This window comes from Sinohyriopsis cumingii, chromosome 17 (genome assembly GCF_028554795.1).
Source record: "Sinohyriopsis cumingii isolate HCF-2022 chromosome 17, ASM2855479v2, whole genome shotgun sequence".
Lineage (NCBI taxonomy): Eukaryota > Metazoa > Mollusca > Bivalvia > Unionida > Unionidae > Sinohyriopsis > Sinohyriopsis cumingii.
Window position 1 is genome coordinate 79,067,980 of NC_142977.1, and position 12,054 is coordinate 79,080,033.

Here is a 12,054-nt window from a genome sequence, read left to right on the forward strand (position 1 = left end):
AGTAAATTAACTCCCATTTGGTTAAAATGATTTATTTGGCTTTTTGTATTGGCTTGTATGTAATGTGTTGGGCTATAATATTGCTTCAGGAGACTATATATATGTGTGTGTGTGTGTTAATTTCTTGCTTGGCTCCCACTTCTCCCTGTTCAGTTCTCACCTCTCCCAGTTGTGTCAGAAAGGAGAAGTCACTTCTGTAAAAAATTCAAGTCTTTTTTTTTTACCCCTGTCCAGGGGTCATGTTACCAGGTGAAGTGGATGACTAAGTTGCCCAAAAAATGACATCTTTGCCTTTTACTGTTACAAAAGTGAAAATGACTTCGTCCTGTGATATATTAGATGTACAATGAGTGACTATACATTTTGAGAATCTCTCTTGCCATGGCCAGTTATTTCCAATGTTACTATGTAGCTCATGTCAAAATGTAGGTATCAAGGCATTACATAGCTGGTGTAGATTTCAGTTGCACAACAAACTCTTGCGCATTAACAGGCATGTTTTGTTTGCAGGTTGACCATTAACCCTTTCTCGAGTAAGTTATAGAAGTTATCATTGTCAAAACGGATGGTCACTCAATATACATCTGGGGCCCCAAGTGGTCTAAAGCGCTCTCCATTACAGATCACTGCCATCTCACCTCTGCGTAGGTTCGAGTCTCAGATTCTGCCAATGTGGGTATGTGAGAAAGCTTGCCAGTAGCTTCTTGAGGGTCGGTGGTTCTTTCCGGGGATTTCCTGGGTTCTTCCTCCACCATTAATACTGGCTGCTATGTATAGTCTCTCGTGTGCTGAAAAATGGCGTTAAACCCCACAACAACAACAAAAATATACATCTAAAAAAATCACAGTCCAAGTCATTTTCACTTTTGTAACAGAAAAATGCAAAGTTGTCATTTTTTTGGCAACTTAGTTGCCCACTTCACCTGAAGTGCATGACCCATGCTGCCTACAATATTTTTTTCGTTCAATTTAACCCGAACTACATAATATTTTTGTTATTTTACCTCATGCGATGAGATAGATGATGACATAATAATATGTAATAATAACAATAATAATAATAATAATCACTCATTAGTATTACAAAAAGATATGTACATTTATGTCATTGTGTTTCTCATAAAAATTTTGCTTATAGCCAGTACAAGCCACCATACAGTTTGTAGGGATCTACTTTGTCAAAGTTGTCTTAATGTTTTTAACAAACGCTACTTCTGCTTGCCATTCAGTGCAATATTGAAACATTTCGCTTCATTGCATGCAAACTCCATATTGATATGCACTGTTTTGAAGTCTTTAGACAGATAGGTATGGAATGTTTTTTATTGTATGTCACTGGTTTTCAAGACTTTTTTGTGGATTACTTGAACATTGCTGAGGGTCTTGGCAGACCACTTAATGGTCTTTCCTAATACTGATTGTATTTGTAAAGCACTTGTTTGATGATTCTTTGATCATGGTTATACTGAAGTTTAGGCTGTTTGAGGGGGTTGCACAACACCATTAATCTTCTGATGTAATTTCAACAACTTATTATTGTTTATTAGGTGAAATATAAAGTATGTATGGTTTTAGCTACCTCTGTTGACCCTATCTTTTTCTTGCTGACCATGCATCTTTTTTATGGGGTGGGTGGGCGAAATTGGAACAAAGGAAAAATGTCAGGAGAAAGAAAATTAACTATGAAGTTAAATTCAGAATGTGAGTGATGCATATTTTCTGTTTTAAGTGATGCTTATTGTCTGATTTTTGATTCATTTAAATCTGTCCAGACCAAAATAAAAACCCTTCAAAAACAGTTCATACCAACCTACATACCCTTTTTCTTTTTCAATGTAAACAGAACCACATTTTGCTGGTTTCAGATGAAATTATTTATCATCAGTACTATATGGCCAGGTAAAGTGTTACTGGTGTTAGGTTGTGTTTGAGTACAGGTATCACACTGTTCATATATTATAATTAACATCTTTTATTATTGATTCTCTTTTTCAGAATTTTCATTTTGCTGCAATATGTTGGTTAGGGGAAAATGTAGGCATAAGAAAGCCCCATGGAATATGCTTTTATAATTATATGGGCTTCAACTAAATAACAGAAAGAAGCAAAGCCAAAAGTTTAGCAAAATTAACAGATTATTTATTTCTCAGAGTTGTAATATGAAAATTAAGGAGGAACATACATTATAGTGAATCAAATCCTGAATAATCGTATATGTTCCATCACAAGTCGAAAAGTATCTACTGTTCCGAATGAATTCCAGTGTTGAATGTGCTGATGTACCAGTAGTCTTAATGGTTGATGATGATACACTGTAGAATGTCACTGAATGAATTCACAATAATCCCAAAGTAGTGTTCAGTGAGAACTTTGTAATTCCAAGGAATAATTTAATAAATGATTCTTCTCAAATTATATCTGAATGTAACAGTAGATGATTCTACAGACTGATATAAAAAAACAAGGACCTCATTCTGTATATATACTAGTTTCACTTGATCAGAGTCACAATAGAATGTCCAGTGTGTGATAAAAAATGACAAAGTCATGTAGACAACTCTCAGCCAAGGCAACTAAAGGTAAGCCAAAACTCGACCCTCAATCACTGACAAAGGTTTAGCACACATTAAAAATTAAATATACATAACAAAGCACTCCACCTTTGCAAGAAATAGTCTGTTACCTTTTCTATGCTGAGACCCTAGAGCTGTGTGGCTAGCAACAGAGTGCACTCCCTTGCTTTTCACCATAGCCTTGCACCCCAATCATTTTATGGCAGTATCCATATGTCTTATGAGTTTAATAGGCATTGCAAGAAATGGTCTGTTCCCTTTTCTATGCCGAGACCCTAGGTCTGTGTGGCTAGCAACAGAGTGCACTCCCTTGCATGGCCCCTTTTGATGCCCTTGGACATTGCAAGTAGAAATTTCAACAGGGATCCTGTTTTGCCTTCAAGTTAAGATGCTGGAAGTGCTACAGCTATAAGTTGCTTGTCACCATAACCTTGCACTCCAATCTTTTGATGCCAGTATCCATATGCCTTATGCAGGATGAATCTCTCATCAACTGTGCTGTAGCAGTTGCCAGAACTTGTGACATGCCTTGGCGCAGTCAGCAAACTGCTACACATTTGAAGTGATGTTGCCTTGGACACAGGATCACAGTAAGAACCATATGGCTTGAAGGCATAGGCCAGAGGTCCCATCCCCATTATGTCCTGAAGGACGAACTGTATCAGTCTGTTGCCTCTGCTCCTGGTTCATTGAACTAGCAGTGAAGCATGTCCAACCTTATCATCCTTCAGGTTCTTCATCCAAATTTTTTAAATGTCTCAGTTCAGAAAGAGGTCCTCGTTTAATTTAAATGGACGCAGTTCAGTTCAGAAAGAGGTCCTCGTTTAATTTAAATGGATGCCGCTCAGTTCAGAAAGAGGTCCTTATTTAAGAATTAGAAGGTTTTCCAGTTAGTTGAGCAAATTTATATGGAATATCTGTTCTCCAGTATTTTGATGACGAACTGAGCCACAGTGGCCTCTTTCGAGACCCTCATGCAAAATCTTTCTTGCAACTGTTCTGTAGTGACCCAGCTGGAATTTGCTCACTTATAGGGTTTTAGTGCATGTTCCTCTAGACAGAATCCATTATTTTTAGAGGCACTGCGAGCTGGAAGTTCATTGTTCACTGACTTGGATTTATCCAGGATCAGAATTTCACCACCACTTGAGTTGGTGCGTAAGTTGTTACCAGTTAATGACCCCGAATCTTGCTCATTTCAGTTCGCAGATGTGGCAGATTCATGCCACCATTTATGGCCTATGATGTGCTGAAAAATAGCATTACGCACACAAACTACTACCACAATATTTTTGGAAGTTACAGTGCAGCACAACTCCAATCTCTTCAACATTTACAGTACAAGTGTATTTTCACATCAAATGGTTAGCAACACTAAGTATAGATTAGGGTGGTTGTGCCTGAAGGGTAAGATGCATTAAATAATCTGAGACATTGACTATAAAATATGTATAATTTAGTATCTTTACATTTAATATATTTAGTTTTCAAACTTTTAGCATCAATTTACAAATCATATTCAGCAAATTGAAAAAGAGCAGATCTCAAGGAAATGGTAACCTAATATGGTATTACATGTACAAAAAATGTGACAATGCATATATGCATGGCTATGAGTAAAAGATTGATAAAAATTTAGACACAAATAAAAATTGTCTTAGTTATTATCAGCACAGCTATTCAAACAGATACCACTGTATTGAAAATGAAACCACAGATTCAAGAACAAATAATCCCTGCATGCCTGTTCCATCAGTCCCTTGCAAGTACATATGAATTCCATCTTTCCATTGTTTATTTAACTTTTGTCTGTAGCAATATAGTTCTGTTGTTTTTTTTTTGTGGGTGCTTCAGTAACAAGTGATAACCAATATGACCAACATAATTAAAATTGTTGTATTAAAATCTCCATTCAAGTTAATATCAGTTTGTTCAAACAAGTCCATTTTTGACTGCTATGTAAAAGGAATATATTCAACAGAATTGGGTTGATGACATGGTTAAAGACCTGACATGGTACAAGAGAAACAGCTCATAATTTGCAACAGGTCATCTTATCAGTATAGTAGAGCACTTGATATTTGTTGACCTAAACACAAGTTGGTGAGTGACAGTTGAAAATTTTGCTTACCCACTATACAGTCCATATCCAAAACATACTGTTGCATTATCAGTGTTATGTTTATCTATATTGTGTGCTTAGCTTTTGTCTGTGATTATAAATTGTACTTTAAGATGATGGTCATTTGTAAACAACATTTTTGACATAGTTTTTTAGTTGAGATTATTGTAGAGAAAAAAACTTGTTTACAATTTGATGGAACTTTCCTGTTAGAAATGATTCATATCTTGAGAATTCCAGAACATTCTATTGCATCTTAGGTCAATTGAAAAATTAATAAATAGAGGCTTTGTTCAGTTTTTGTGAATCTGTGATCAGACTTTGCAGTTATGCGCAGATGTCATTGCAGAAGAGTTATTTAAATCATTTGTTGGAATTACAAAAGTGCTTAGTGACTGGATTAACACATTATTTTGGGATTATTGAGAATTCGTTCATAAACATTAAGGATTACACTCACTGTGTTACATAGGACATTCAAGATTATTGGAATTCATTCTTAACATTCTATACATTTTTGAATTTGTGATATGACATTTTGGATTATTTGTGATTTAATTCACAATACTCAGTGTTTCTTAAATTTACACATTGCAACTTGGAAAAATAAATAACTTTGATTTTACTTAATAAGGATTTTGAAAATTTCTTACAAATTGTCAAGGAATGGATAATTTTGTCATTTATTTGCAGTATTGATGCATAAATGATCCAGTTTGCAAGGAATATTCATATTTGGTGATGTCATAAAAATTCACCCATTAAATTGCTCACTTCACTTCATTCTGTTACATTGTGACCCAGGGTCATAACACCAGTTTAACATGACTCGTAGGTTCAAAATGGATAATGTTTGTTCCCCTTCCTCTGTATATATAACTCAAAAAGCCATGGTCAAGGGATGTTTCTCTTACAGTTTGTAGAATACTGCTTTTCTATAATTTTATTTTCTCTGTATTGTAGACTCATTTCTTTCTTTCATCTCATTGCACACCAACAAAACCTTTTGAATGTCTAACATACCTTCTTTTCAAATGACTATAGGTGACATTCACTGGTGACATTTCTAAACAAATTCATGTGAATAACACCTGTTGTAACCAATGGAAATAACCACTTTACAGTCTATGTTATGTAGTACTTTCACACAGTTTGTAAATGAACTGTAGTAAACACAAAATTGTTGGTAAAGAGTCAATGAATTTGAGACACTTATATTCTAAACACATGAAATAATGAATTATTCTTGGTATATGTAATGCTTGTATAAATCTAATTATGTTAAATGACATTAGACTAGCATGCATCTAGCCAATAGAGATTCATTACAAATTGATACATTTGTATAAATGCAGCATCAAACACCATTATTCCCATTGGTTATGTAATTGTTACATTGGGTTTTGCACATTTTTCTGAATTAAGAACATCACTGATTAGAGAAAGCTCATTGTTTTCTCTTTATTTGCATTTGTGCTGTATGGACAGTTGCTGTGGTTTGATTTTCATTTTTATAGTCATTTAAAAGTCAACATTGATTGGAATCCATATTTGAAGAAAATTGCTGCTTTTGCAGTCAAAAACATGCAAGCATACTCTTTACAGCACACTCACCCCAAATCTTCCTACTTGGTGGACATAATCCCCAAATCTCCCTTCTCTGGACATAATCCCCAAATCTCCTTATTCTATGAACATAATCCCCAAATCTTCTTACTCTATGGACATAATCCGTTCTTTCATTGGCTTTATATGTGCACACGGGTTGTTAATGTTTTGGAAATCACCCTTGGCAGTGAGAATTTTGTTGTTAAGCAGTTTCAGAAACATTATAGCTGTAAGTTGGCATGTATTGTCTTTGATCAGGGTTGTAATATATTTGTCGGTTTTTTGCATTACACACATGGGTCTTATCCTAGGAAGGGTGTGAATGATAACAGGGACCTTACATAGAGATCCCATGGATTTTTCATGGGGAAGTGCAAAATCCCGAATAAAAGAAATTGATGCTGTGGAGCAATAAAAAAATAACACAATGTGAACAACTATTACATATCCTGTCACTGAATGAAGGGGAAGGGTATAACAGGATTGGGCCATGCCAGTCAAAAACAGCACACTGGGAACTTGTACAAACATTAAGCTTATAATAGACTGATGGTATTATCACTTGCAGAATAAGAAAAACATATTGGAATGTGCAAGATTATGGCATTTTTCCAGAACAATTGGAACAAAGGCATTGAAGAAAAGAGGAATGTTACTGTGCATGAGCCTATAGTGTAGAGTCCAACTGGGTCTGTGTTTTACACATTCTGGAACTTGCCATCAAATGGTAGGATGTAATTTTCAAATCTGGATGAGGATAATTCCATCCTGGAAAGAGAAGCAAGGTAGCAGTGAAGGTAATATACTATTGCTGTAAGGTGAATCTGGTTGCCCTGTGTAAATTCCCTGGCCCAAAGTAGATACATACACAAGAAAATGTTACCTTGAAGGACTCACGGTACTAATTCCACTCCAATGGTAAACATATGGAAACACTATCATATTCAAAATTCAATAACTTAAAATTTATGGGTGCTGATAATGACACCTATAATTTTTCGTGCACATCTAACCTTGGTGCAAGCTTATGTGTGGAGAACACCATATGACCCGCGGCAATTTGTTTACATACATGTGCATGAAACACGTGTTATTGATTCTGCACCAAATGAATCAGGTGCTACTTTCAGTATTGAGTACTCCTGAGTCAAGCCTGTAAAAATGCTAAAGTTGCATCAGTAGAAATTTGTCAATATTTTTGTTACATTACATATAGGATAAGCTCTCAAAAGATATTTTTCCTAAAATTTTAATTTTCATTATTAACCAATTATGGACCACCAAACCTGTAAATACTCTATTATTTCTTCACCCATTTCTAGACTGGTTCACAGTTCTTCCGTATAATTAGTACCGTGTGTCCTATAACCAGATTTAATTTATTTTGAAAAAGTTGTATTTTACTCCTTGATATTAGAGCATAATTGTAAGAAAGAATTGGCCATGCTTGTGCATGGATAATAGTGCAATAGCATTATATGTGATACCAATATCTATAGTTAAATTGCATCCGCATTACATGTTGCTGTGTTGTATTGTACTTATTAATGGCTTATTCTTGTTATTAAAATAATTGTTTTCTGCCTTTGTATCTTCATGTTATCTTTCTATGGCATGCATGCTACACAAAAGAAACACAAGCATGCTGACATCAGCAAGTATGACATCACAGGGTATCAAATTACATGACGCATTGTATTTTCATCTCTCACTGGCTATAAGACAAGTTTTAAATGTTTTAAATTTCAAAATTGCATTTCTTTTCTTGCTGACTCTCACAGAAATAAGATACAGTGCATCCCTATTCACATCAATCAAACAAAACAAATAAGTGTGCCACATGACAGGTCAAAATGATAAGAGGCCATTGCCCTTTTGTGACTAGAACAAATACACACACCCATGAAGCATCAAGAGATGCTGACATTCCAAACTTATTTAAACTATCGTCACATGTGATTCATGACCCCCAAATGTTAATAAAAAGGTATAAAAGCCAAGGAAGAGTTCCATAAGCTTTATTATACTGAATAATTAAATAACATAGTGCTACTTTTTAGTATAAAATTATGGGGAAGGGTGAATAAGCAAAGAATAGACAGAGTAATTTCTTCAAGCCTGGTAATGTTCCCCACAACAAAGGGGGTGGGGGGGAATGTGTATCAACCCAAATAACACATCAACATGAGGTATGTTACATAAGGACATCAAGAGACAAATTTGAAAAAGCTATCCAAAGTTCCTATAATGCTGACATTGATGTTGGAGACAGAAAGTGTATGCACAAACTGTTATGACTCAAGCTATTAAGTATGCTGGAGGTGGAGAAATGTGTGAAAAACTTTGCTATGCCAAGACAAGTTCATGTCTCTATGCAATATGCAGACACTGATAAAAATTGTCACTGAATACACTACTTGTTAAATTTAAGTAATAGAACTGAATTGCATATTGAAGTTGTCTAATACATAAACATATACCTACATTTACCCAAAGCTCATAAAAAGTTAAGAAAAAGTCTAAAAATCATTACTGTGGCTGCTTTCCACTATAAGCAGTGTTAAATTACTTACTTTTTAATATAAAGCTGAAAAAATGCATACATTATTGAACAAAAGAGAAACAAAGCAAACATTGCAATCACTCAATTACAGTCAAAGGGGAGGTAATACACCTTGATTTGGCAAACCAAATAGCAAGCTCTAATTTACAGCTAAATGATTCCTTACTATTACTTGATGGTAAGAACAGAGCAATGTAGGTTTTATAAATAGCTTTTGTTTCAAATATGAAACCATATTTCTGACATGAAGCTTGTTTTCGTTTATTCACAACAACATATTTGGTGAACAAAACACATATCGCTTAGTGCACGCAGTAATCAAATGCTGAGATTTGGAATAATGTGTTCTGAGACCACAAGTTGCAACACCCTGAGTATGAAGGTTTTCTATCATGGGACTTGGTACATGAAGAAAAAAGAGATCTGGTTTGGTGGGAGAGAGCAGTATGTTCACCATGCAGTTATACATCAAGAATGTTTCAACTGTATGAAGAGAGGTTGGGGAAGAAAAACTACCTGTGTAAAGAATGCAATACAGATAGGACTTTTGCAGAGTTATATTTGGAATGAAGGGTTGAAAACTATTATTTTAAGTGAAAATATCCCTCCCTGCTCCCTCAACAAAAGGAATGCAGAAAAGTTCCAATACTGTTTACCCAAAAATGTAATGTACCAATATGAGAAACATGCTGAACATAGAATAGGTGTCAAGGAGTTTAATTCTAGGATAAGAAATAAGACCGGTATAATTGATATTCAATGTGACTCGACATATAATAATTCAATTTACAGGTTGAGGCAATGCAGCATGTGCAGTTTTGTGCACAGTCCTTATTTTTACAATGTTCTCTGCTTTGATCTGCTGAGTGTGTCTCTAAAGTTAAATGATCAGTACTGATACATAAGTGATTGTGACATAAGTGGCTTACATATAAAATCTCCCCCACCCCCTTTTGGGGAATTGTTGCATGTGTTAAATGGTATTTAACCATATAGGCCAATCTATGGGTACCATCATATGAAATTCTGCCATCAGGCCATACTATGCTCTTTTCCCTATGGCCTGAGCTATCTACTTCCACTCTCCATTGTATAAAACCATCCCCATCTGTCTTTTGTATAGAATTTTTCTCCAAAATCACATTCAAACCATGATAAAAAGACTCCATTATGATTGTCATATGTAAAAACCACCAAATTGATACCCTGTATGCACGTGGTAACCATGGAAACAACAAACTCCTATTATGGTATAGGTCGCATATAGGACTCACGGTACTAATTCCACTCCAATGGTAAACATATGGAAACACTATCATATTCAAAATTCAATAACTTAAAATTTATGGGTGCTGATAATGACACCTATAATTTTTCGTGCACATCTAACCTTGGTGCAAGCTTATGTGTGGAGAACACCATATGACCCGCGGCAATTTGTTTACATACATGTGCATGAAACACGTGTTATTGATTCTGCACCAAATGAATCAGGTGCTACTTTCAGTATTGAGTACTCCTGAGTCAAGCCTGTAAAAATGCTAAAGTTGCATCAGTAGAAATTTGTCAATATTTTTGTTACATTACATATAGGATAAGCTCTCAAAAGATATTTTTCCTAAAATTTTAATTTTCATTATTAACCAATTATGGACCACCAAACCTGTAAATACTCTATTATTTCTTCACCCATTTCTAGACTGGTTCACAGTTCTTCCGTATAATTAGTACCGTGTGTCCTGAAGACTGCTATCATTGTACCATCTTTTTGTGTTAGTAACAATTACTTTCCTTATGTTTATGTTTGTAGGCATAGTTTAAAAAAACTATGGTAGGCTGTTGACTACAGGCACAAGATTTTCTTCACGACTGATAGAAGCACAATGACAGTAATTGCTCAAATTTTGCATAGTCATTTACCATCTGTATAGACTGTTGAGGTGAACATTAACACAGTATGTGAGAGGACATTCAATCATGATTAATTCTGGAATTAGTCAAAATGTAAGCTTACATTAATAATTGAAATTTTTTCATAATTGTTTTGAGACCATTAGTGTGACAAACATTGTGTCACCGGAAATTTTGTACTGCAGTTTATTGCATTATTATATGCTCATTTTTCCCCCCGTTAACTTTACATTGTCAAAATCGTTCAGTATTACCCGATACTGAACTCATGCGACAATACACATATAGAATTCACGTGCATAAAGGAACTACTTTTTATTGTAAACAAACAATGGATGCAGATGCCAGCACTTTTGATTCGTACACAAATCATGTACACTCGTGTAAGAGGCTTTTTATGTTGTGGTTGTTTAAATTTGTTTCTGAATGAACTAAAACAGACGTTTCGTGGACTGCTGCATACCAGCTGTTTTGGCATATTCTGCGTTGATACAACGTTATGGATTTAGGCTAGCTACATTATATAACAGATGCAAGATAAGGTCCTTACAAATAACATACAAGTGACAGGTCATATACTCTCTTCTTTAGCTGGTGATAAGAATGGCAAAATAAAATATACTTACAGTTTTACATCCTGAATTTCCTCAAAATGTATTTTCTTAATTCTGCAAATCCGAATTACATGAGCCATGTCATATGTTTTCAATCTGGATTGCACATTTCAAAATTGCGCCATAATTTCGATGATAAGTGCATTTGCATCCTCCTTACTGCACTCAAAATGAAATAAGCATTAAATTCCATAGCGTCTTTTTGATAATTGTAATTGAAAGACTTCATATTTTCTCCACATTATGATTTCAAACATTCAATGGCAGAAACAGAAACACATTTGCAGATGTATTTCACGTGGAATTGTCACATACAAATCCAGTCCATAATCACGAAAGTTCCTAGAATCGAGAAAAATACCAAAATCTATTCATTCCAGATCAAATGGAAAAGTTGTTGCAATGCACATTCATTCACAATATGACTCCAAATTTCAATTTTAACTAGGTACGCCATTTTCTTTCGAAAGTTATGTCGAGCGCGCAACTAAGTTTAAATTTATCTGGGCTGAGTTATGTGTGCAGTAATAATGTTGATTTGTGTAATGATGAATATGAGCTTTTGTATTTAGTTTGGAATACGGCATGCATTCATTTACGTTGTTTCTTGTAGTGTATTTTGTTTATATAATTAAATCTTAGGTAGAATAAAAAAATGAGCAT

At 34.8% G+C, this 12,054-nt stretch overlaps 1 protein-coding gene across 6 annotated transcripts in view; it reads left to right on the forward strand.

The window, feature by feature from the left end:
• LOC149779295 (protein Star-like) overlaps positions 1-12,054 on the forward strand; it is a 46,765-nt gene that overhangs the window by 16,758 nt on the left and 17,953 nt on the right. For 3 of the 6 annotated variants that reach the window (XM_089939914.1, XM_089939912.1, XM_089939910.1), the window contains exon 2: positions 6,919-7,100. The exons of the other annotated variants lie outside the window; for them this stretch is intronic. The gene's annotated coding sequence lies outside the window, so the exon portion shown is untranslated. The remainder of the gene's footprint in view (positions 1-6,918; positions 7,101-12,054) is intronic. 6 annotated transcript variants of the gene reach the window in all.